This window comes from Ranitomeya variabilis, chromosome 2 (assembly GCF_051348905.1).
Source record: "Ranitomeya variabilis isolate aRanVar5 chromosome 2, aRanVar5.hap1, whole genome shotgun sequence".
In the NCBI taxonomy this organism is placed as follows: domain Eukaryota; kingdom Metazoa; phylum Chordata; class Amphibia; order Anura; family Dendrobatidae; genus Ranitomeya; species Ranitomeya variabilis.
In genome coordinates, this window is record NC_135233.1 from 537,075,385 (window position 1) to 537,103,160 (window position 27,776).

Sequence of the window (27,776 nt, forward strand, 5' to 3'; positions counted from 1 at the left end):
TAGAGTGTAGCGTGTAGCGTGTAGGGTGTAGAGTGTAGCGTGTAGGGTGTAGAATATAGCGTGTAGAGAGTAGGGTGTAGGGTGTAGAGTGTAGGGTGTAGGGTGTAGAGTGTAACGTGTAGCGTGTAGGGTGTAGCGTGTAGCGTGTAGGGTGTAGGGTGTAGAGTGTAGGGTGTAGCGTGTAGGGTGTAGCGTGTAGGGTGTAGGGTGTAGAGTGTAGGGTGTAGCGTGTAGGGTGTAGAGTGTAGCGTGTAGCGTGTAGGGTGTAGAGTGTAGGGTGTAGCGTGTAGGGTGTGGAGTGTAGCGTGTAGGGTGTAGCGTGTAGCGTGCAGGGTGTAGAGTGTAGCGTATAGCGTGTAGGGTGTAGGGTGTAGCGTGTAGGGTGTAGAGTGTAGGGTGTAGCGTGTAGGGTGTAGGGTGTAGGGTGTAGCTTGTAGGGTGTAGAGTGTAGCATGTAGCGTGTAGGGTGTAGGGTGTAGGGTGTAGCATGTAGTGTGTAGCGCGTAGCGTGTAGGGTGTAGCGTGTAGCATGTAGCGTGTAGCGTGTAGGGTGTAGGGTGTAGCGTGTAGTGTGTAGAGTGTAGAGTGTAGCGTGTAGCATGTAGAGTGTAGAGTGTAGCGTGTAGGGTGTAGGGTGTAACGTGTAGCGTGTAGGGTGTAGCGTGTAGCGTGTAGGGTGTAGGGTGTAGAGTGTAACGTGTAGCGTGTAGGGTGTAGCGTGTAGCGTGTAGGGTGTAGCGTGTAGCGTGTAGTGTGTAGCGTGTAGAGTGTAGGGTGTAGAGTGTAGCGTGTAGGGTGTAGCATGTAGCGTGTAGGGTGTAGGGTGTAGAGTGTAGAGTGTAGCGTGTAGGGTGAAGCATGTAGGGTGTAGGGTGTCGGGTATAGCGTGTAGGGTGTAGGGTGTAGAGTGTAGGGTGTAGCGTGTATGGTGTAGAGTGTAGCGTGTAGCGTGCAGAGTATAGCGTGTAGGGTGTAGCGTGTAGAGTGTAGCGTGTAGGGTGTAGAGTATAGCGTGTAGCGTGTAGGGTGTAGGGTGTAGAGTGTAGAGTGTAGCATGTAGCGTGTAGCGTGTAGAGTGTAGCGTGTAGCGTGTAGCGTGTAGCATGTAGGGTGTAGGGTGTAGAGTGTAGCGTGTAGGGTGTAGAGTGTAGGGTGTAGGATGTAGAGTGTAGGGTTTAGAGTGTAATGTGTAGCGTGTAGGGTGTAGCGTGTAGCATGTAGGGTGTAGGGTGTGGAGTGTAGGGTGTAGCGTGTAGGGTGTAGAGTGTAGCGTGTAGCGTGTAGGGTGTAGAGTGTAGGGTGTAGCGTGTAGGGTGTAGAGTGTAGCGTGTAGGGTGTAGCGTGTAGCGTGCAGGGTGTAGAGTGTAGCGTATAGCGTGTAGGGTGTAGAGTGTAGGGTGTAGCGTGTAGGGTGTAGAGTGTAGGGTGTAGCGTGTACGGTGTAGAGTGTAGCGTGTAGCGTGTAGAGTGTAGAGTGTAGCGTGTAGCGTGTAGAGTGTAGCGTGTAGGGTGTAGAGTATAGCGTGTAGCGTGTAGGGTGTAGGGTGTAGAGTGTAGAGTGTAGCATGTAGCGTGTAGCGTGTAGAGTGTAGCGTGTATCGTGTAGAGTGTAGGGTGTAGCGTGTAGCGTGTAGCATGTAGGGTGTAGGGTGTAGAGTGTAGAGTGTAGCGTGTAGGGTGTAGAGTGTAGGGTGTAGGATGTAGAGTGTAGGGTTTAGAGTGTAATGTGTAGCGTGTAGGGTGTAGCGTGTAGCATGTAGGGTGTAGGGTGTGGAGTGTAGGGTGTAGCGTGTAGGGTGTAGAGTGTAGCGTGTAGCGTGTAGGGTGTAGAGTGTAGGGTGTAGCGTGTAGGGTGTACAGTGTAGCGTGTAGGGTGTAGCGTGTAGCGTGCAGGGTGTAGAGTGTAGCGTATAGCGTGTAGGGTGTAGGGTGTAGCGTGTAGGGTGTAGAGTGTAGGGTGTAGCGTGTAGGGTGTAGAGTGTAGCGTGTAGCGTGTAGGGTGTAGGGTGTAGGGTGTAGCGTGTAGGGTGTAGAGTGTAGCGTGTAGCGTGTAGGGTGTAGGGTGTAGGGTGTAGCATGTAGTGTGTAGCGCGTAGCGTGTAGGGTGTAGCGTGTAGCATGTAGCGTGTAGCGTGTAGCATGTAGAGTGTAGGGTGTAGGGTGTAGCATGTAGAGTGTAGGGTGTAGGGTGTAGCGTGTAGAGTGTAGGGTATAGAGTGTAGCGTCTAGGGTGTAGAGTGTAGCGTGTAGCGTGTAGGGTGTAGAGTGTAGCGTGTAGGGTGTAGAATATAGCGTGTAGAGAGTAGGGTGTAGGGTGTAGAGTGTAGGGTGTAGGGTGTAGAGTGTAACGTGTAGCGTGTAGGGTGTAGCGTGTAGCGTGTAGGGTGTAGGGTGTAGAGTGTAGGGTGTAGCGTGTAGGGTGTAGCGTGTAGGGTGTAGGGTGTAGAGTGTAGGGTGTAGCGTGTAGGGTGTAGAGTGTAGCGTGTAGCGTGTAGGGTGTAGAGTGTAGGGTGTAGCGTGTAGGGTGTGGAGTGTAGCGTGTAGGGTGTAGCGTGTAGCGTGCAGGGTGTAGAGTGTAGCGTATAGCGTGTAGGGTGTAGGGTGTAGCGTGTAGGGTGTAGAGTGTAGGGTGTAGCGTGTAGGGTGTAGAGTGTAGCGTGTAGCGTGTAGGGTGTAGGGTGTAGGGTGTAGCGTGTAGGGTGTAGAGTGTAGCATGTAGCGTGTAGGGTGTAGGGTGTAGGGTGTAGCATGTAGTGTGTAGCGCGTAGCGTGTAGGGTGTAGCGTGTAGCATGTAGCGTGTAGCGTGTAGGGTGTAGGGTGTAGCGTGTAGTGTGTAGAGTGTAGAGTGTAGCGTGTAGCATGTAGAGTGTAGAGTGTAGCGTGTAGGGTGTAGGGTGTAACGTGTAGCGTGTAGGGTGTAGCGTGTAGCGTGTAGGGTGTAGGGTGTAGAGTGTAACGTGTAGCGTGTAGGGTGTAGCGTGTAGCGTGTAGGGTGTAGCGTGTAGCGTGTAGTGTGTAGCGTGTAGAGTGTAGGGTGTAGAGTGTAGCGTGTAGGGTGTAGCATGTAGCGTGTAGGGTGTAGGGTGTAGAGTGTAGAGTGTAGCGTGTAGGGTGAAGCATGTAGGGTGTAGGGTGTCGGGTATAGCGTGTAGGGTGTAGGGTGTAGAGTGTAGGGTGTAGCGTGTATGGTGTAGAGTGTAGCGTGTAGCGTGCAGAGTATAGCGTGTAGGGTGTAGCGTGTAGAGTGTAGCGTGTAGGGTGTAGAGTATAGCGTGTAGCGTGTAGGGTGTAGGGTGTAGAGTGTAGAGTGTAGCATGTAGCGTGTAGCGTGTAGAGTGTAGCGTGTAGCGTGTAGCGTGTAGCATGTAGGGTGTAGGGTGTAGAGTGTAGAGTGTAGCGTGTAGGGTGTAGAGTGTAGGGTGTAGGATGTAGAGTGTAGGGTTTAGAGTGTAATGTGTAGCGTGTAGGGTGTAGCGTGTAGCATGTAGGGTGTAGGGTGTGGAGTGTAGGGTGTAGCGTGTAGGGTGTAGAGTGTAGCGTGTAGCGTGTAGGGTGTAGAGTGTAGGGTGTAGCGTGTAGGGTGTAGAGTGTAGCGTGTAGGGTGTAGCGTGTAGCGTGCAGGGTGTAGAGTGTAGCGTATAGCGTGTAGGGTGTAGAGTGTAGGGTGTAGCGTGTAGGGTGTAGAGTGTAGGGTGTAGCGTGTAGGGTGTAGAGTGTAGCGTGTAGCGTGTAGAGTGTAGAGTGTAGCGTGTAGCGTGTAGAGTGTAGCGTGTAGGGTGTAGAGTATAGCGTGTAGCGTGTAGGGTGTAGGGTGTAGAGTGTAGAGTGTAGCATGTAGCGTGTAGCGTGTAGAGTGTAGCGTGTAGCGTGTAGAGTGTAGGGTGTAGCGTGTAGCGTGTAGCATGTAGGGTGTAGGGTGTAGAGTGTAGAGTGTAGCGTGTAGGGTGTAGAGTGTAGGGTGTAGGATGTAGAGTGTAGGGTTTAGAGTGTAATGTGTAGCGTGTAGGGTGTAGCGTGTAGCATGTAGGGTGTAGGGTGTGGAGTGTAGGGTGTAGCGTGTAGGGTGTAGAGTGTAGCGTGTAGCGTGTAGGGTGTAGAGTGTAGGGTGTAGCGTGTAGGGTGTAGAGTGTAGCGTGTAGGGTGTAGCGTGTAGCGTGCAGGGTGTAGAGTGTAGCGTATAGCGTGTAGGGTGTAGGGTGTAGCGTGTAGGGTGTAGAGTGTAGGGTGTAGCGTGTAGGGTGTAGAGTGTAGCGTGTAGCGTGTAGGGTGTAGGGTGTAGGGTGTAGCATGTAGTGTGTAGCGCGTAGCGTGTAGGGTGTAGCGTGTAGCATGTAGCGTGTAGTGTGTAGGGTGTAGCGTGTAGCGTGTAGGGTGTAGCGTGTAGCGTGTAGGGTGCAGGGTGCAGAGTGTAACGTGTAGCGTGTAGGGTGTAGCGTGTAGCGTGTAGGGTGTAGCGTGTAGCGTGTAGTGTGTAGCGTGTAGGGTGTAGAGTGTAGAGTGTAGCGTGTAGGGTGTAGGGTGTAGAGTGCAGAGTGTAGGGTGTAGAGTGTAGCGTGTAGAGTGTAGGGTGTAGAGTGTAGGGTGTAGAGTGTAACGTGTAGTGTGTAGGGTGTAGCGTGTAGCGTGTAGGGTGTAGCGTGTAGCGTGTAGGGAGCAGGGTGTAGAGTGTAGCGTGTAGGGTTTAGAGTGTAACGTGTAGCGTGTAGGGTGTAGTGTGTAGGGTGTAGGGTGTAGAGTGTAACGTGTAGCGTGTAGGGTGTAGCGTGTAGCGTGTAGGGTGTAGCGTGTAGCGTGTAGTGTGTAGCGTGTAGGGTGTAGGGTGTAGAGTGTAGCGTGTTGCGTATAGGGTGTAGAGTGTAGCGTGTAGAGTGTAGCGTGTAGCGTGTAGCGTGTAGAGTGTAGCGTGTAGGGTGTAGAGTATAGTGTGTAGCGTGTAGGGTGCAGGGTGTAGAGTGTAGCGTGTTGCGTGTAGAGTGTAGCGTGTAGCGTGTAGGTTGTAGAGTGTAGCGTGTAGCGTGTAGGGTGTAGGGTGTAGCGTGTAGCGTGTAGAGTGTAGAGTGTAGCGTGTAGCATGTAGAGTGTAGAGTGTAGCGTGTAGGGTGTAGAGTGTAGCGCGTAGCGTGTAGGGAGTAGGGAGTAGAGTGTAGCGTGTAGCGTGTAGAGTGTAACGTGTAGCGTGTAGGGTGTAGCGTGTAGCGTGTAGGGTGTAGCGTGTAGCGTGTAGCGTGTAGGGTGTAGGGTGTAGAGTGTAACGTGTAGCGTGTGGGGTGTAGCGTGTAGCGTGTAGGGTGTAGCGTGTAGCGTGTAGTGTGTAGCGTGTAGAGTGTAGGGTGTAGAGTGTAGCGTGTAGGGTGTAGCATGTAGCGTGTAGGGTGTAGGGTGTAGAGTGTAGAGTGTAGCGTGTAGGGTGAAGCATGTAGGGTGTAGGGTGTCGGGTATAGCGTGTAGGGTGTAGGGTGTAGAGTGTAGGGTGTAGCGTGTATGGTGTAGAGTGTAGCGTGTAGCGTGCAGAGTATAGCGTGTAGGGTGTAGCGTGTAGCGTGCAGAGTGTAGCGTGTAGGGTATAGAGTGTAGCGTGTTGCGTGTAGGGTGTAGAGTGTAGCGTGTAGCGTGTAGAGTGTAGAGTGTAGCGTGTAGCGTGTAGAGTGTAGCGTGTAGGGTGTAGAGTATAGCGTGTAGCGTGTAGGGTGTAGGGTGTAGAGTGTAGAGTGTAGCATGTAGCGTGTAGCGTGTAGAGTGTAGCGTGTAGCGTGTAGAGTGTAGGGTGTAGCGTGTAGCGTGTAGAGTGTAGGGTGTAGAGTGTAGCGTGTAGCGTGTAGAGTGTAGAGTGTAGCGTGTAGGGTGTAGAGTGTAGCGTGTAGCGTGTAAGGTGTAGGGTGTAGCGTGTAGCGTGTAGAGTGTACGGTGTAGAGTGTAGGGTGTAGCGTGTAGGGTGTAGAGTGTAGCGTGTAGCGTGTAGGGTTAAGCTACACACTACACACTAAACACAAAAAGAAAAGGATATGCAAACCAATGGGATCCACGTTAAATAGTCAATGTTATTGTACAAAAACAGTAATCCACAAACAGAACCAGGCAAAACATGCATTTAAAAACATTTAAAACACTAGTATGGCTGAATAGGCCATAAGTAATTTTACCCGAGGGAATGAAGGAAGCTAATACTTTACAGCATATGTGAGACAGGAGAAATAACCAGAGAGAAAAAATTGCTAGGTATGCGGGTACACCAATCTTAGTCAAATCTGCATATAAGAAGCCTATTGTTTACTGCCAACTGTGACCCCCTGAGTACTATGACAGGAAACATATACTCCAGCCTAGTATCTGGAAGAAATACATCATGGATCCTATTTTGTTCAACACAGCATGCGTGCGCACAGTTGGTAAGCAAATGAAAGCAGACCCCTATAGAAAGGTAATCAGGGAAATAGATATGCTGCAGTACTACAAAATCCTAGTTATTCGGATAAATGTATGCATACAGACGCCTTGTGGAAATACAAAGAATCAGGATCCATTGTCCTAAGGCTTGGAAAAATGCCAGGCCATGCATGAAGTAAATAGGTGTAATTCCATAGCAGTTGTAAAGATAAGTTACCCAAGTCCTGTCCCTCGGGAAAAAAACAAAGGAAGCCCTTTACCCCACGCGTATCGACGCTACTCAAGCGTCTTCATCAGAGGAAAAAGTGACACCCTACACGCTACACTCTACACTCTACACGCTACACTCTACACCCTACACGCTACACCCTACACTCTACACGCTACATGCTACACTCTACACCCTACACAATACACGCTACTTGCTACACCCTACATGCTACACTCTACACGCTACACGCTACACGCTACACCCTACACGGTACACCCTACACCCTACACCCTACACGCTACAATCTACACGCTACACGCTACACACTATACGCTACACGCTACACCCTACACTCTACACCCTACAACCTACACGCTACACGCTACACGCTACACCCTACACGCTACACCCTACACTCTACACCCTACACCCTACACGCTACACGCTACACCCTACACGCTACACCCTACACTCTACACCCTACACGCTACACCCTACACGCTACACGTTACACTCTACACCCTACACCCTACACTCTACACCCTACACCCTACTCTCTACACTCTACACTCTACACCCTACACGCTACACTCTACACCCTACACCCTACACGCTACACGCTACACTCTACACGCTAAACGCTACAGCTTATACCCTACACTCTACACCGTACACCCTACATGCTACACTCTACACCCTACACGCTACACCCTACACCCTACACCCTACATGCTACACCCTACACTCTACACCCTACACCCTACACGCTACACCCTACGCCCTGCACGCCACACACTACACTCTACACGCTACACCCTACACTGTACACCCTACACCCTACACGCTACACGCTACACTCTACACCCTACACCCTACACTCTACACCCTACACCCTACTCTCTACACTCTACACTCTACACCCTACACGCTACACTCTACACCCTACACCCTACACGCTACACGCTACACTCTACACGCTAAACGCTACAGCTTATACCCTACACTCTACACCATACACCCTACATGCTACACTCTACACCCTACACGCTACACCCTACACCCTACACCCCACATGCTACACCCTACACTCTACACCCTACACCCTACCCGCTACACCCTACGCCCTGCACGCCACACACTACACTCTACACGCTACACCCTACACTGTACACCCTACACCCTACACGCTACACTCTACACGCTACACCCTACACTCTACACCCTACATCCTACACGCTAAACGCTACACTCTACACCTGCACGCTACACGCTACACCCTACACGCTACACTCTACACCCTACACGCTACACCCTACACTCTACACCCTACACCCTACACACTACACGCTACTCGCTACACTCTACACCCTACACGCTACACTCTACACTCTACTCCCTACTCTCTACACGCTACACTCTATACCCTACACTCTACACGCTACGCGCTACACGCTACACACTACACACTACACGCTACACTTTACACTCTACACGCTACACATTACACGCTACACGCTACACTCTACACCCTACACCCTACTCTACATGCTACACGCTACACGGTACATTATACACGCTACACCCTACTCGCTACACGCTAAACCCTACACGCTACACGCTACACTCCACACCCTACACGCTACACCCTACACCCTTCTCCCTACACTCTACACTCTGCTCCCTACTCTCTACACGCTACACACTACACGCTACACCCTACACGCTACACTTTACACTCTACACGCTACACTCCACACTCTACACACTACACACTACACTCTACACCCTACACCCTACACCCTACTCTACATGCTACACGCTACACGGTACATGATACACGCTACACCCTACACGCTACACGCTACACCCTACATGCTACACGCTACACGCTACACTCTACACCCTACACGCTACACCCTACACCCTGCTCCCTACACTCTACACGCTACACGCTACACCCTACACCCTACACTTTTCACCCTACACCCTGCACGCTACACTCTAAACTCTGCTCCCTACTCTCTACACGCTACACTCTATACCCTACACTCTACACGCTACGCGCTACACGCTACACACTACACGCTACACCCTACACGCTACACTTTACACTCTACACGCTACACTCTACACTCTACACACTACACTCTACACCCTACACCCTACATGCTACACCCTACTCTACATGCTACACGCTACACGCTACATGCTACACCCTACACGCTACACCCTACACCCTACACGCTACACTCCACACCCTACACTCTACACCCTACACGCTACACACTACACGCTACACGCTACACGCTACACTCTACACGCTAAACGCTACAGCTTATACAATACTCTAAACACTGTACACCCTACACGCTACACTCTACACGCTACACCCTACACCCTACACGCTACACGCTACACTCTACACGCTAAACGCTACAGCTTATACCCTACACTCTACACCGTACACCCTACATGCTACACTCTACACCCTACACGCTACACCCTACACCCTACACCCCACATGCTACACCCTACACTCTACACCCTACACCCTACACGCTACACCCTACGCCCTGCACGCCACACACTACACTCTACACGCTACACCCTACACTGTACACCCTACACCCTACACGCTACACGCTACACTCTACACGCTACACCCTACACTCTACACCCTACATCCTACACACTAAACGCTACACTCTACACCTGCACGCTACACGCTACACCCTACACGCTACACTCTACACCCTACACGCTACACCCTACACTCTACACCCTACACCCTACACACTACACGCTACTCGCTACACTCTACACCCTACACGCTACACTCTACACTCTACTCCCTACTCTCTACACGCTACACTCTATACCCTACACTCTACACGCTACGCGCTACACGCTACACACTACACACTACACGCTACACTTTACACTCTACACGCTACACATTACACGCTACACGCTACACTCTGCACCCTACACCCTACTCTACATGCTACACGCTACACGGTACATGATACACGCTACACCCTACTCGCTACACGCTAAACCCTACACGCTACACGCTACACTCCACACCCTACACGCTACACCCTACACCCTTCTCCCTACACTCTACACTCTGCTCCCTACTCTCTACACGCTACACACTACACGCTACACCCTACACGCTACACTTTACACTCTACACGCTACACTCCACACTCTACACACTACACTCTACACCCTACACCCTACACCCTACTCTACATGCTACACGCTACACGGTACATGATACACGCTACACCCTACACGCTACACGCTACACCCTACATGCTACACGCTACACGCTACACTCTACACCCTACACGCTACACCCTACACCCTGCTCCCTACAGTCTACACGCTACACGCTACACCCTACACCCTACACTTTTCACCCTACACCCTGCACGCTACACTCTAAACTCTGCTCCCTACTCTCTACACGCTACACTCTATACCCTACACTCTACACGCTACGCGCTACACGCTACACACTACACGCTACACCCTACACGCTACACTTTACACTCTACACGCTACACTCTACACTCTACACACTACACTCTACACCCTACACCCTACATGCTACACCCTACTCTACATGCTACACGCTACACGCTACATGCTACACCCTACACGCTACACCCTACACCCTACACGCTACACTCCACACCCTACACTCTACACCCTACACGCTACACGCTACACGCTACACGCTACACTCTACACGCTAAACGCTACAGCTGATACAATACTCTCTACACTGTACACCCTACACGCTACACTCTACTCGCTACACCCTACACCCTACACCCTACATGCTACACCCTACACTCTACACCCTACACCCTACACGCTACACGCTACACCCTATGCCCTGCACGCCACACACTACACTCTACACGCTACACCCTACACGCTACACTCTACACGCTACACGCTACACGCTACACTCTACACCCTACACGCTACACTCTACACCCTACACACTACACTCTACACGCTACACGGTACACGCTACACGCTACGCCCTACACCCTACACGCTACATGTTACACTCTACACCCTACACGCTACACTCTACACCCTACACGCTACACCCTACACCCTACACACTACACGCTACACTCTACACCCTACACGCTGCACTCTATACGCTACACGGTAAACGCTACACGCTACACCCTACACCCTACACGCTACACTCTACACGCTACATGCTACACCCTACACTCTACACCCTACACGCTATACGCCACACTCTACACCCTGCACGCTACACGCTACACGCTACACCCTACACGCTACACTCTACACCCTACACGCTACACTCTACATGCTACACGCTACACGCTACACCCTACACGCTACACTCTACACGCTACACGCTACACCCTACACGCTACACTCTACACCCTACACGCTACACCCTACACGCTACACTCTACACCCTACACGCTACACCCTACACTCTACACCCTACACCCTACACGCTACTCGCTACACTCTACACCCTACCCGCTACACTCTACACGCTACACGCTACACTCTACACTCTACATGCTACACGCTACACTCTACACCCTACACGCAACACGTTACACTCTACACCCTACACGCTACACTCTGCACGCTACACGCTACACCCTACACCCTACACGCTACACTCTACACGCTACACGCTACACTCTACACCATACACGCTACACCCTACACTCTACACCCTACACCCTACACGCTATACCCGACACCCTACACCCTACATGCTTCACCCTACACGCTACACTCTACACTCTACACCCTACACCCTACACGCTACATGCTACACCCTACACGCTACACTCTACACCCTACACGCTACACTCTACATCCTACACCCTACACGCTATACGCTACACTCTACACCCTGCACGCTACACGCTACACTCTACACCCTACACGCTACACTCTACACCCTACACGCTACACCCTACACTCTACACCCTCCACCCTACACGCTACACGCTACACTCTACACGCTACACCCTACACGCTACACGCTACACTCTACACCCTACACGCAACACCCTACACTCTACACCCTACACCCTAAACCCTACACGCTACACCCTACACGCTACACTCTACACCCTACACCCTACACTCTACACCCTACACGCTACACGCTACACTCTACACCCTACACCCTACACACGCTAAACGCTACACGCTACACTCTACACCCTACACGCTACACTCTACACCCTACACGCTACACCCTACACTCTACACGCTACATGCTACACTCTACACCCTACACCCTACACGATACATGCTACACCCTACACGCTACAGCCTACACGCTACACGCTACACTCTACACCCTACAAGCTACACGCTACACGCTACACCCTACACTCTACACCCTACACCGTACACGCTACACGCTACACTCTACACGCTACACCCTTCACTCTACACCCTACACCATACATGATACACTCTACACCCTACACGTTACACCCTACAATCTACACGCTACATGCCACACTCTACACTCTACACCCTACACCCTACACGCTACATGCTACACTCTACACCCTACACGCTACACTCTGCACCCTACAAGCTACATGCTACACTCTACACCCTACACCCTACACCCTACACGCTACATGCTACACGCTACACTCTACACCCTACACGCTACACGCTAGGGTGTAGAGTGTAATATGTAGCGTGTAGTTTGTAGCGTTTAGCTTGTAGGGTGTAGGGTGTAGAGTGTAGCATGTAGGGTGTAGGGTGTAGTGTGTAGGGTGTAGCGTGTAGGGTGTAGATTGTAGGGTGTAGGATGTAGAGTGTAGGGTTTAGAGTGTAATGTGTAGCGTGTAGGGTGTAGCATGTAGCATGTAGGGTGTAGGGTGTGGAGTGTAGGGTGTAGCGTGTAGGGTGTAGAGTGTAGCGTGTAGCGTGTAGGGTGTAGGGTGTAGAGTGTAGGGTCTAGCGTGTAGGGTGTAGAGTGTAGCGTGTAGGGTGTAGCGTGTAGCGTGCAGGGTGTAGAGTGTAGCGTATAGCGTGTAGGGTGTAGAGTGTAGGGTGTAGCGTGTAGGGTGTAGAGTGTAGGGTGTAGCGTGTAGGGTGTAGAGTGTAGCGTGTAGCGTGTAGGGTGTAGGGTGTAGGGTGTAGCGTGTAGGGTGTAGAGTGTAGTGTGTAGCGTGTAGGGTGTAGGGTGTAGGGTGTAGCGTGTAGTGTGTACCGTGTAGCGTGTAGGGTGTAGCGTGTAGCATGTAGCGTGTAGCGTGTAGCATGTAGAGTGTAGGGTGTAGGGTGTAGGGTGTAGCATGTAGAGTGTAGGGTGTAGGGTGTAGCGTGTAGAGTGTAGGGTATAGAGTGTAGCGTCTAGGGTGTAGAGTGTAGCATGTAGCGTGTAGGGTGTAGAGTGTAGCGTGTAGGGTCTAGAATATAGCGTGTAGAGAGTAGGGAGTAGGGTGTAGGGTGTAGCGTGTAGGGTGTGGAGTGTAGCGTGTAGCGTGTAGGGTGTAGCGTGTAGCGTGTAGGGTGTAGCGTGTATCATGTACCGTGTAGCGTGTAGCATGTAGAGTAGGGTGTAGGGTGTAGAGTGTAGCGTGTAGCGTGTAGTGTGTAGCGTGTAGCGTGTAGGGTGTAGCGTGTAGCGTGTAGGGTGTGGAGTGTAGCGTGTAGCGTGTAGGGTGTAGCGTGTAGCGTGTAGGGTGTAGCGTGTATCATGTACCGTGTAGCGTGTAGCATGTAGAGTAGGGTGTAGGGTGTAGAGTGTAGAGTGTAACGTGTAGTGTGTAGGGTGTAGCGTGTAGCGTGTAGCGTGTAGCGTGTAGGGTGCAGGGTGTAGAGTGTAACGTGTAGGGTGTAGCGTGTAGCGTGTAGGGTGTAGCGTGTAGCGTGTAGTGTGTAGCGTGTAGGGTGTAGGGTGTAGAGTGTAGCGTGTAGGGTGTAGCATGTAGCGTGTAGGGTGTAGGGTGTATAGTGTAGAGTGTAGCATGTAGTGTGAAGCATGCAGGGTGTAGGGTGTCGGGTATAGCGTGTAGGGTGTAGGGTGTAGAGTGTAGGGTGTAGCGTGTATGGTGTAGAGTGTAGCGTGTAGAGTGTAGCGTGTAGGGTGTAGCGTGTAGCGTGCAGAGTGTAGCGTGTAGGGTGTAGAGTGTAGCGTGTTGCGTGTAGGGTGTAGCGTGTAGGGTGTAGAGTATTGTGTGTAGCGTGTAGGGTGTAGGGTGTAGAGTGTAGGGTGTAGCGTGTAGCGTGTAGGGTGTAGGGTGTAGATTGTAGCGTGTAGGGTGTAGGGTGGAGCGTGTAGGGTGCAGGGTGTAGAGTGTAGCGTGTAGCGTGTAGGGTGTAGGGTGTAGAGTGTAGAGTGTAGGGTGTAGAGTGTAGCGTGTAGAGTGTAGGGTGTAGAGTGTAGGGTGTAGCGTGTATGGTGTAGGGTGTAGCGTGTAGAATGCAGAGTGTAGCGTGTAGGGTGTAGAGTGTAGCGTGTTGCGTGTAGGGTGTAGAGTGTAACGTGTAGCGTGTAGAGTGTAGCGTGTAGCATGTAGCGTGTAGATTGTAGCGTGTAGGGTGTAGAGTATAGCGTGTAGCGTGTAGGGTGTAGGGTGTAGAGTGTAGAGTGTAGCGTGTAGCGTGCAGAGTGTAGCGTGCAGGGTGTAGGGTGTAGCGTGTAGAATGCAGAGTGTAGCGTGTAGGGTGTAGAGTGTAGCGTGTTGCGTGTAGGGTGTAGAGTGTAGCGTGTAGCGTGTAGAGTGTAGCGTGTAGCGTGTAGCGTGTAGAGTGTAGGGTGTAGCGTGTAGGGTGTAGAGTGTAGAGTGTAGCGTGTAGCGTGTAGAGTGTAGCGTGTAGCGTGTAGCGTGTAGAGTGTAGGGTGTAGAGTGTAGCGTGTAGCGTGTAGAGTGTAGCGTGTAGCGTGTAGCGTGTAGAGTGTAGGGTGTAGCGTGTAGGGTGTAGAGTGTAGCGTGTAGCGTGTAGCGTGTAGGGTGTAGGGTGTAGCGTGTAGGGTGTAGAGTGTAGCGTGTAGCGTGTAGGGTGTAGGCTGTAGGGTGTAGCGTGTAGTGTGTAGAGTGTAGCGTGTAGCGTGTAGGGTGTAGCGTAAAGCATGTATCGTGTAGCGTGTAGCATGTAGAGTGTAGGGTGTAGGGTGTAGGGTGTAGCATGTAGAGTGTAGGGTGTAGGGTGTAGCGTGTAGAGTGTAGGGTATAGAGTGTAGCGTGTAGAGAGTAGGGTGTAGAGTGTAGAGTGTAGCGTGTAGGGTGTAGAGTGTAGCGTGTAGAGTGTATTGTGTAGAATGTAGAGTGTAGCATGTAGCGTGTAGAGTGTAGGGTGTAGAGTGTAGCGTGTAGGGTGTAGAGTGTAGCGTGTAGGGTGTAGCGTGTCGGGTGTAGGGTGTAGGGTGTAGCGTGTAGTTTGTAGGGTGTAGGGTGTAGGGTGTTGCGTGTAGGGTGTAGAGTGTAGCGTTGTAGCGTGTAGAGTGTAGCATGTAGGGTGTAGGGTGTAGCGTGTAGTGTGTAGGGTGTAGGTTGTAGAGTGTAGGGTGTAGCATGTAGGGTGTAGGGTGTAGCATGTAGGGTGTAGAGTGTAGCGTGTAGGGTGTACGGTGTAGAGTGTAGGGTATAAGCTGTAGCGTTTAGCGTGTAGGGTGTAGCGTGTAGCGTGTAGGGTGTAGAGTGTAGCGTGTAGGGTGTAGAGTATAGCATGTAGAGAGTAGGGTGTAGGGTGTAGGGTGTAGAGTGTAACGTGTAGCGTGTAGGGTGTAGCGTGTAGCGTGTAGGGTGTAGGGTGTAGAGTGTAGGGTGAAGGGTGTAGCGTGCAGCGTGTAGCGTGTAGGGTGTAGGGTGTAGATTGTAGCGAGTAGGGTGTAGCATGTAGCGTGTAGGGTGTAGGGTGTAGAGTGTAGAGTGTAGCATGTAGTGTGAAGCATGTAGGGTGTAGGGTGTCGGGTATAGCGTGTAGGGTGTAGGGTGTAGAGTGTAGGGTGTAGCGTGTATGGTGTAGAGTGTAGCGTGTAGCGTGCAGAGTATAGCGTGTAGGGTGTAGCGTGTAGCGTGCAGAGTGTAGCGTGTAGGGTGTAGAGTGTAGCGTGTTGCGTGTAGGGTGTAGAGTGTAGCGTGTAGCGTGTAGAGTGTAGAGTGTAGCGTGTAGCGTGTAGTGTAGCGTGTAGGGTCTAGAGTATAGCGTGTAGCGTGTAGGGTGTAGGGTGTAGAGTGTAGAGTGTAGCATGTAGCGTGTAGCGTGTAGAGTGTAGCGTGTAGCGTGTAGAGTGTAGGGTGTAGCGTGTAGCGTGTAGCGTGTAGCGTGTAGAGTGTAGGGTGTAGAGTGTAGCGTGTAGCGTGTAGGGTGTAGGGTGTAGAGTGTAGCGTGTAGCGTGTAGAGTGTACGGTGTAGAGTGTAGGGTGTAGCGTGTAGGGTGTAGAGTGTAGCGTGTAGCGTGTAGCGTGTAGGGTTAAGTTACACGCTACACACTAAACACAAAAAGAAAAGGATATGCAAACCAATGGGATCCACGTTAAATAGTCAATTTTATTGTACAAAAATAGTAATCCACAAACAGAACCAGGCAAAACATACATTTAAAAACATTTAAAACACTAGTATGGCTGAATAGGCCATAAGTAATTTTACCCGAGGGAATGAAGGAAGCTAATACTTTACAGCATATGTGAGACAGGAGAAATAACCAGAGAGAAAAAATTGCTAGGTATGCGGGTACACCAATCTTAGTCAAATCTACATATAAGAAGCCTATTGTTTACTGCCAACTGTGACCCCCTGAGTACTATGACAGGAAACATATACTCCAGCCTAGTATCTGGAAGAAATACATCATGGATCCTATTTTGTTCAACACAGCATGCGTGCGCACAGTTGGTAAGCAAATGAAAGCAGACCCCTATAGAAAGGTAATCAGGGAAATAGATATGCTGCAGTACTACAAAATCCTAGTTATTTGGATAAATGTATGCATACAGACGCCTTGTGGAAATACAAAAAATCAGGATCCATTGTCCTAAGGCTTGGAAAAATGCCAGGCCATGCATGAAGTAAATAGGTGTAATTCCATAGCAGTTGTAAAGATAAGTTACGCAAGTCCTGTCCCTCGGGAAAAAAACAAAGGAAGCCCTGAACCCCAACGCGTATCGACGCTACTCAAGCGTCTTCATCAGAGGAAAAAGTGACACCCTACACGCTACACGCTACACTCTACACCCTACACAATACACGCTACTTGCTACACCCTACATGCTACACTCTACACGCTACACGCTACACGCTACACCCTACACGGAACACGCTACTTGCTACACCCTACATGCTACACTCTACACGCTACACGCTACACGCTACACCCTACACCCTACACGCTACACGCTACACCCTACACCCTACACCCTACACACTACAATCTACACGCTACACACTATACGCTACACGCTAGACGCTACACTCTACACGCTACACGATACACGCTACACCCTACACGCTACATCCTACACTCTACACCCTACACCCTACACGCTACACGCTACACGCTACACGCTACACCCTACACGCTACACCCTACACTCTACACCCTACACCCTACACGCTACACGCTACACAATACACCCTACACGCTACACCCTACACTCTACACCCTACACGCTACACCCTACACGCTACACGTTACACTCTACACCCTACACCCTACACTCTGCACCCTACACCCTACTCTCTACACGCTACACTCTACACCCTACACGCTACACTCTACACTCTACACCCTACACCCTACACGCTACACGCTACACGCTACACTCTACACGCTAAACGCTACAGCTTATACCCTACAATCTACACCGTACACCCTACATGCTACACTCTACACCCTACACGCTACACCCTACACCCTACACCCTACATGCTACACCCTACACTCTACACCCTACACCCTACACGCTAGACCCTATGCCCTGCACGCCACACACTAAACTCTACACGCTACACCCTACACCCTACACTGTACACCCTACACCCTACACGCTACACGCTACACTCTACACGCTACACCCTACACTCTACACCCTACACCCTACACGCTATACGCTACACTCTACACCCTGCACGCTACACGCTACACCCTACACGCTACACTCTACACCCTACACGCTACACCCTACACTCTACACCCTACACCCTACACACTACACGCTACTCGCTACACTCTACACCCTACACGCTACACTCTACACTCTACTCCCTACTCTCTACACGCTACACTCTATACCCTACACTCTACACGCTACGCGCTACACGCTACACACTACACACTACACGCTACACTTTACACTCTACACGCTACACACTACACGCTACACGCTACACTCTACACCCTACACCCTACTCTACATGCTACACGCTACACGGTACATGATACACGCTACACCCTACACGCTACACGCTACACCCTACACGCTACACGCTACACTCCACACCCTACACGCTACACCCTACACCCTACTCCCTACACTCTACACGCTACACTCTACACCCTACACCCTACACTGTACACCCTACACCCTACATGCTACACTCTACACTCTGCTCCCTACTCTCTACACGCTACACTCTATACCCTACACTCTACACGCTACGCGCTACACGCTACACACTACACGCTACACCCTACACGCTACACTTTACACTCTACACGCTACACTCCACACTCTACACACTACACTCTACACCCTACACCCTACACCCTACTCTACATGCTACACGCTACACGCTACATGCTACACCCTACACGCTTCACCCTACACCCTACACGCTACACGCTACACGCTACACTCTACACCCTACACTCTACACCCTACACGCTACACGCTACACGCTACACTCTACACGCTAAACGCTACAGCTTATACCCTACACTCTACACCGTACACCCTACACGCTACACTCTACACCCTGCACGCTACACCCTACACCCTACACCCTACATGCTACACCCTACACTCTACACCCTACACCCTACATGCTACACTCTACACCCTACACCCTACTCTACATGCTACACGCTACACGGTACATGATACACGCTACACTCTACACCCTACACGCTACACCCTACACCCTACTCCCTACACTCTACACGCTACACGCTACACCCTACACCCTACACTGTACACCCTACACCATGCACGCTACACTCTACACTCTGCTCCCTACTCTCTACACGCTACACTCTATACCCTACACTCTACACGCTACGCGCTACACGCTACACACTACACGCTACACCCTACTCTACATGCTACACGCTACACGCTACATGCTACACCCTACACGCTACACCCTACACCCTACACGCTACACACTACACGCTACACTCTACACCCTACACTCTACACCCTACACGCTACACGCTACACGCTACACTCTACACGCTAAACGCTACAGCTTATACCCTACACTCTACACTCTACACCCTACATTCTACACCGTACACCCTACACGCTACACTCTACACGCTAAACGCTACAGCTTATACCCTACACTCTACACCCTACACGCTACACTCTACACCCTACACGCTACACCCTACACCCTACATGCTACACCCTACACTCTACACCCTACACCCTACACGCCACACCCTACGCCCTGCACGCCACACACTACACTCTACACGCTACACCCTACACGCTACACTCTACACGCTACACTCTACACCCTACACGCTACACTCTACACCCTACACACTACACTCTACACGCTACACGGTACACGCTACACGCTACGCCCTACACCCTACACGCTACATGTTACACTCTACACCCTACACGCTACACTCTACACCCTACACGCTACACCCTACACCCTACACGCTACACACTACACGCTACACTCTACACCCTACACGCTGCACTCTATACGCTACACGGTACACGCTACACGCTACACCCTACACCCTACATGCTACACGCTACACCCTACACTGTACACCCTACACCCTACACGCTACACTCTACACGCTACCTGCTACACCCTACACTCTACACCCTACACGCTATACGCTACACTCTACACCCTGCACGCTACACGCTACACCCTACACGCTACACTCTACACCCTACACGCTACACTCTACATGCTACACGCTACACGCTACATGCTACACGCTACACCCTACACGCTACACTCTACACCCTACACCCTACACCCTACACGCTACACTCTACACCCTACACGCTACACCCTACACTCTACACCCTACACCCTACACGCTACTCGCTACACTCTACACCCTACCCGCTACACTCTACACGCTACACGCTACACTCTACACTCTACACGCTACACGCTACACTCTACACCCTACACGCAACACGCTACACTCTACACCTTACACGCTACACTCTGCACGCTACACGCTACACCCTACACCCTACACGCTACACTCTACACGCTACACGCTACACTCTACACCATACACGCTACACCCTACACTCTACACCCTACACCCTACACGCTATACCCGACACCCTACACCCTACATGCTTCACCCTACACGCTACACTCTACACTCTACACGCTACACTCTACATCCTACACCCTACACGCTATACGCTACACTCTACACCCTGCACGCTACACGCTACACTCTACACCCTACACCCTACACGCAACACCCTACACTCTACACCCTACACCCTAAATCCTACACGCTACACCCTACACGCTACACTCTACACCCTACACCCTACACTCTACACCCTACACGCTACACGCTACACTCTACACCCTACACCCTACACACGCTACATGCTACACCCTACACTCTACACGCTACATGCTACACTCTACACCCTACACGATACATGCTACACCCTACACGCTACAGCCTACACGCTACACGCTACACTCTACACCCTACAAGCTACACGCTACACGCTACACCCTACACTCTACACCCTACACCGTACACGCTACACTCTACACGCTACACCCTTCACTCTACACCCTACACCCTACATGCTACACTCTACACCCTACACGATACACCCTACAATCTACACGCTACATGCTACACTCTACACTCTACACCCTACACCCTACACGCTACATGCTACACTCTACACCCTACACGCTACACTCTACACCCTACACGCTACATGCTACACTCTACACCATACACCCTACACGCTACATGCTACACGCTACACTCTACACCCTACACGCTACACGCTAGGGTGTAGAGTGTAATATGTAGCGTGTAGTTTGTAGCGTTTAGCTTGTAGGGTGTAGCGTGTAGCGTGTAGGGTGTAGAGTGTAGCGTGTAGCGTGTAGCATGTAGGGTGTAGGGTGTAGAGTGTAGAGTGTAGCGTGTAGGGTGTAGAGTGTAGGGTGTAGGGTTTAGAGTGTAATGTGTAGCGTGTAGGGTGTAGCGTGTAGCATGTAGGGTGTAGGGTGTGGAGTGTAGGGTGTAGCGTGTAGGGTGTAGAGTGTAGCGTGTAGCGTGTAGGGTGTAGAGTGTAGCGTGTAGCGTGTAGCATGTAGGGTGTAGGGTGTAGAGTGTAGAGTGTAGCGTGTAGCGTGTAGCATGTAGGGTGTAGGGTTTAGAGTGTAATGTGTAGCGTGTAGGGTGTAGCGTGTAGCATGTAGGGTGTAGGGTGTGGAGTGTAGGGTGTAGCGTGTAGGGTGTAGAGTGTAGCGTGTAGCGTGTAGGGTGTAGAGTGTAGGGTGTAGCGTGTAGGGTGTAGAGTGTAGCGTGTAGGGTGTAGCGTGTAGCGTGCAGGGTGTAGAGTGTAGCGTATAGCGTGTAGGGTGTAGAGTGTAGGGTGTAGCGTGTAGGGTTTAGAGTGTAGGGTGTAGCGTGTAGGGTGTAGAGTGTAGCGTGTAGCGTGTAGGGTGTAGGGTGTAGGGTGTAGCGTGTAGGGTGTAGAGTGTAGCGTGTAGCGTGCAGAGTATAGCGTGTAGGGTGTAGCGTGTAGCGTGCAGAGTGTAGCGTGTAGGGTATAGAGTGTAGCGTGTTGCGTGTAGGGTGTAGAGTGTAGCGTGTAGCGTGTAGAGTGTAGAGTGTAGCGTGTAGCGTGTAGAGTGTAGCGTGTAGGGTGTAGCGTGTAGCGTGTAGAGTGTAGGGTGTAGGGTATAGAGTGTAGCGTGTTGCGTGTAGGGTGTAGAGTGTAGCGTGTAGCGTGTAGAGTGTAGAGTGTAGCGTGTAGCGTGTAGAGTGTAGCGTGTAGGGTGTAGCGTGTAGCGTGTAGAGTGTAGGGTGTAGCGTGTAGCGTGTAGAGTGTAGGGTGTAGAGTGTAGCGTGTAGCGTGTAGAGTGTAGAGTGTAGCGTGTAGGGTGTAGAGTGTAGCGTGTAGCGTGTAAGGTGTAGGGTGTAGCGTGTAGCGTGTAGAGTGTACGGTGTAGAGTGTAGGGTGTAGCGTGTAGGGTGTAGAGTGTAGGGTGTAGGATGTAGAGTGTAGGGTTTAGAGTGTAATGTGTAGCGTGTAGGGTGTAGCGTGTAGCATGTAGGGTGTAGGGTGTGGAGTGTAGGGTGTAGCGTGTAGGGTGTAGAGTGTAGCGTGTAGCGTGTAGGGTGTAGGGTGTAGAGTGTAGGGTCTAGCGTGTAGGGTGTAGAGTGTAGCGTGTAGGGTGTAGCGTGTAGCGTGCAGGGTGTAGAGTGTAGCGTATAGCGTGTAGGGTGTAGAGTGTAGGGTGTAGCGTGTAGGGTGTAGAGTGTAGGGTGTAGCGTGTAGGGTGTAGAGTGTAGCGTGTAGCGTGTAGGGTGTAGGGTGTAGGGTGTAGCGTGTAGGGTGTAGAGTGTAGCGTGTAGGGTGTAGCGTGTAGCGTGCAGGGTGTAGAGTGTAGCGTATAGCGTGTAGGGTGTAGAGTGTAGGGTGTAGCGTGTAGGGTTTAGAGTGTAGGGTGTAGCGTGTAGGGTGTAGAGTGTAGCGTGTAGCGTGTAGGGTGTAGGGTGTAGGGTGTAGCGTGTAGGGTGTAGAGTGTAGCGTGTAGCGTGTAGGGTGTAGGGTGTAGGGTGTAGCATGTAGTGTGTAGCGTGTAGCGTGTAGGGTGTAGCGTGTAGCATGTAGCGTGTAGCGTGTAGCATGTAGAGTGTAGGGTGTAGGGTGTAGCATGTAGAGTGTAGGGTTGTAGGGTGTAGCGTGTAGAGTGTAGGGTATAGAGTGTAGCGTCTAGGGTGTAGAGTGTAGCGTGTACCGTGTAGGGTGTAGAGTGTAGCGTGTAGGGTGTAGAATATAGCGTGTAGAGAGTAGGGTGTAGGGTGTAGCGTGTAGGGTGTAGGGTGTAGAGTGTAACGTGTAGCGTGTAGGGTGTAGCGTGTAGCGTGTAGGGTGTAGGGTGTAGAGTGTAGGGTGTAGCGTGTAGGGTGTAGCGTGTAGCGTGTAGGGTGTAGGGTGTAGAGTGTAGGGTGTAGCGTGTAGGGTGTAGCGTGTATCGTGTAGCGTGTAGAGTGTAGCGTCTAGCGTATAGGGTGTAGCGTGTAGCATGTAGATTGTAGCGTGTAGGGTGCAATGTGTAGGGTGTAGCGTGTAGCGTGTAGGGTGTAGAGTGTAGCGTGTAGTGTGTAGGGTGTAGCATGTAGTGTGTAGCATGTAGGGTGTAGGGTGTAGAGTGCAGAGTGTAGGGTGTAGAGTGTAGCGTGTAGAGTGTAGGGTGTAGAGTGTAGGGTGTAGGGTGTAGAGTTTAACGTGTAGCGTGTAGGGTGTAGCGTGTAGCGTGTAGGGTGTAGCTTGTAGCGTGTAGGGAGCAGGGTGTAGAGTGTAGCGTGTAGGGTGTAGAGTGTAACGTGTAGCGTGTAGGGTGTAGTGTGTAGGGTGTAGGGTGTAGAGTTTAACGTGTAGCGTGTAGGGTGTAGCGTGTAGCGTGTAGGGTGTAGCGTGTAGCGTGTAGTGTGTAGCGTGTAGGGTGTAGGGTGTAGAGTGTAGCGTGTTGCGTGTAGGGTGTAGAGTGTAGCGTGTAGGGTGTAGAGTATAGTGTGTAGCGTGTAGGGTGCATGGTGTAGAGTGTAGCGTGTTGCATGTAGGGTGTACAGTGTAGCGTGTAGAGTGTAGGGTGTAGAGTGTAGCGTGTAGCGTGTAGGGTGTGGAGTGTAGCGTGTTGCGTGTAGAGTGTAGCGTGTAGCGTGTAGGTTGTAGAGTGTAGCGTGTAGCGTGTAGGGTGTAGGGTGTAGCGTGTAGCGTGTAGAGTGTAGAGTGTAGCGTGTAGCATGTAGAGTGTAGAGTGTAGCGTGTAGGGTGTAGAGTGTAGCGCGTAGCGTGTAGGGTGTAGGGTGTAGAGTGTAGCGTGTAGAGTGTACGGTGTAGAGTGTAGGGTGTAGCGTGTAGGGTGTAGAGTGTAGCGTGTAGCGTGTAGCGTGTAGGGTGTAGGGTGTAGATTGTAGCGTGTAGGGTGCAGGGTGTAGAGTGTAGCGTGTAGGGTGTAGAGTGTAACGTGTAGCGTGTAGGGTGTAGCGTGTAGCGTGTAGGGTGTAGGGTGTAGAGTGTAACGTGTAGCGTGTAGGGTGTAGCGTGTAGCGTGTAGGGTGTAGCGTGTAGCGTGTAGTGTGTAGCGTGTAGGGTGTAGGGTGTAGAGTGTAGAGTGTAGCGTGTAGGGTGAAGCATGTAGGGTGTAGGGTGTCGGGTATAGCGTGTAGGGTGTAGGGTGTAGAGTGTAGGGTGTAGCGTGTATGGTGTAGAGTGTAGCGTGTAGCGTGCAGAGTATAGCGTGTAGGGTGTAGCGTGTAGCGTGCAGAGTGTAGCGTGTAGGGTATAGAGTGTAGCGTGTTGCGTGTAGGGTGTAGAGTGTAGCGTGTAGCGTGTAGAGTGTAGAGTGTAGCGTGTAGCGTGTAGAGTGTAGCGTGTAGGGTGTAGCGTGTAGCGTGTAGAGTGTAGGGTGTAGCGTGTAGCGTGTAGAGTGTAGGGTGTAGAGTGTAGCGTGTAGCGTGTAGAGTGTAGAGTGTAGCGTGTAGGGTGTAGAGTGTAGCGTGTAGCGTGTAAGGTGTAGGGTGTAGCGTGTAGAGTGTACGGTGTAGAGTGTAGGGTGTAGCGTGTAGGGTGTAGAGTGTAGGGTGTAGGATGTAGAGTGTAGGGTTTAGAGTGTAATGTGTAGCGTGTAGGGTGTAGCGTGTAGCATGTAGGGTGTAGGGTGTGGAGTGTAGGGTGTAGCGTGTAGGGTGTAGAGTGTAGCGTGTAGCGTGTAGGGTGTAGGGTGTAGAGTGTAGGGTCTAGCGTGTAGGGTGTAGAGTGTAGCGTGTAGGGTGTAGCGTGTAGCGTGCAGGGTGTAGAGTGTAGCGTATAGCGTGTAGGGTGTAGAGTGTAGGGTGTAGCGTGTAGGGTGTAGAGTGTAGGGTGTAGCGTGTAGGGTGTAGAGTGTAGCGTGTAGCGTGTAGGGTGTAGGGTGTAGGGTGTAGCGTGTAGGGTGTAGAGTGTAGCGTGTAGGGTGTAGCGTGTAGCGTGCAGGGTGTAGAGTGTAGCGTATAGCGTGTAGGGTGTAGAGTGTAGGGTGTAGCGTGTAGGGTTTAGAGTGTAGGGTGTAGCGTGTAGGGTGTAGAGTGTAGCGTGTAGCGTGTAGGGTGTAGGGTGTAGGGTGTAGCGTGTAGGGTGTAGAGTGTAGCGTGTAGCGTGTAGGGTGTAGGGTGTAGGGTGTAGCATGTAGTGTGTAGCGTGTAGCGTGTAGGGTGTAGCGTGTAGCATGTAGCGTGTAGCGTGTAGCATGTAGAGTGTAGGGTGTAGGGTGTAGCATGTAGAGTGTAGGGTTGTAGGGTGTAGCGTGTAGAGTGTAGGGTATAGAGTGTAGCGTCTAGGGTGTAGAGTGTAGCGTGTACCGTGTAGGGTGTAGAGTGTAGCGTGTAGGGTGTAGAATATAGCGTGTAGAGAGTAGGGTGTAGGGTGTAGCGTGTAGGGTGTAGGGTGTAGAGTGTAACGTGTAGCGTGTAGGGTGTAGCGTGTAGCGTGTAGGGTGTAGGGTGTAGAGTGTAGGGTGTAGCGTGTAGGGTGTAGCGTGTAGCGTGTAGGGTGTAGGGTGTAGAGTGTAGGGTGTAGCGTGTAGGGTGTAGCGTGTATCGTGTAGCGTGTAGAGTGTAGCGTCTAGCGTATAGGGTGTAGCGTGTAGCATGCAGATTGTAGCGTGTAGGGTGCAATGTGTAGGGTGTAGCGTGTAGCGTGTAGGGTGTAGAGTGTAGCGTGTAGTGTGTAGGGTGTAGCATGTAGTGTGTAGCATGTAGGGTGTAGGGTGTAGAGTGTAGCGTGTAGGGTGTAGGGTGTAGAGTGCAGAGTGTAGGGTGTAGAGTGTAGCGTGTAGAGTGTAGGGTGTAGAGTGTAGGGTGTAGAGTGTAACGTGTAGTGTGTATGGTGTAGCGTGTAGCGTGTAGGGTGTAGCTTGTAGCGTGTAGGGAGCAGGGTGTAGAGTGTAGCGTGTAGGGTGTAGAGTGTAACGTGTAGCGTGTAGGGTGTAGTGTGTAGGGTGTAGGGTGTAGAGTGTAACGTGTAGCGTGTAGGGTGTAGCGTGTAGCGTGTAGGGTGTAGCGTGTAGCGTGTAGTGTGTAGCGTGTAGGGTGTAGGGTGTAGAGTGTAGCGTGTTGCGTGTAGGGTGTAGAGTGTAGCGTGTACAGTGTAGCGTGTAGCGTGTAGCGTGTAGAGTGTAGCGTGTAGGGTGTAGAGTATAGTGTGTAGCGTGTAGGGTGTATGGTGTAGAGTGTAGAGTGTAGCATGTAGCGTGTAGCGTGTAGCGTGTAGAGTGTAGCGTGTAGGGTGTAGAGTGTAGCGTGTTGCATGTAGGGTGTACATTGTAGCGTGTAGCGTGTAGAGTGTAGGGTGTAGAGTGTAGCGTGTAGCGTGTAGAGTGTAGGGTGTAGAGTGTAGCGTGTAGCGTGTAGAGTGTAGGGTGTAGAGTGTAGCGTGTAGCATGTAGAGTGTAGAGTGTAGCGTGTAGGGTGTAGAGTGTATCGTGTAGCGTGTAGGGTGTAGGGTGTAGCGTGTAGTGTGTAGAGTGTAGAGTGTAGCGTGTAGCATGTAGAGTGTAGAGTGTAGCGTGTAGGGTGTAGGGTGTAACGTGTAGCGTGTAGGGTGTAGCGTGTAGCGTGTAGGGTGTAGGGTGTAGAGTGTAACGTGTAGCGTGTAGGGTGTAGCGCGTAGCGTGTAGGGTGTAGCGTGTAGCGTGTAGTGTGTAGCGTGTAGAGTGTAGGGTGTAGAGTGTAGCGTGTAGGGTGTAGCATGTAGCGTGTAGGGTGTAGGGTGTAGAGTGTAGAGTGTAGCGTGTAGGGTGAAGCATGTAGGGTGTAGGGTGTCGGGTATAGCGTGTAGGGTGTAGGGTGTAGAGTGTAGGGTGTAGCGTGTATGGTGTAGAGTGTAGCGTGTAGCGTGCAGAGTATAGCGTGTAGGGTGTAGCGTGTAGAGTGTAGCGTGTAGGGTGTAGAGTATAGCGTGTAGCGTGTAGGGTGTAGAGTGTAGAGTGTAGCATGTAGCGTGTAGCGTGTAGAGTGTAGCGTGTATCGTGTAGCGTGTAGCATGTAGGGTGTAGGGTGTAGAGTGTAGAGTGTAGCGTGTAGGGTGTAGAGTGTAGGGTGTAGGATGTAGAGTGTAGGGTTTAGAGTGTAATGTGTAGCGTGTAGGGTGTAGCGTGTAGCATGTAGGGTGTAGGGTGTGGAGTGTAGGGTGTAGCGTGTAGGGTGTAGAGTGTAGCGTGTAGCGTGTAGGGTGTAGAGTGTAGGGTGTAGCGTGTAGGGTGTAGAGTGTAGCGTGTAGGGTGTAGCGTGTAGCGTGCAGGGTGTAGAGTGTAGCGTATAGCGTGTAGGGTGTAGAGTGTAGGGTGTAGCGTGTAGGGTGTAGAGTTTAGGGTGTAGCGTGTAGGGTGTAGAGTGTAGCGTGTAGCGTGTAGGGTGTAGAGTGTAGCGTGTAGCGTGTAGAGTGTAGAGTGTAGCGTGTAGCGTGTAGAGTGTAGCGTGTAGGGTGTAGAGTATAGCGTGTAGGGTGTAGAGTGTAGAGTGTAGCATGTAGCGTGTAGCGTGTAAAGTGTAGCGTGTAGCGTGTAGAGTGTAGGGTGTAGCGTGTAGCGTGTAGCATGTAGGGTGTAGGGTGTAGAGTGTAGAGTGTAGGGTGTAGGATGTAGAGTGTAGGGTTTAGAGTGTAATGTGTAGCGTGTAGGGTGTAGCGTGTAGCATGTAGGGTGTAGGGT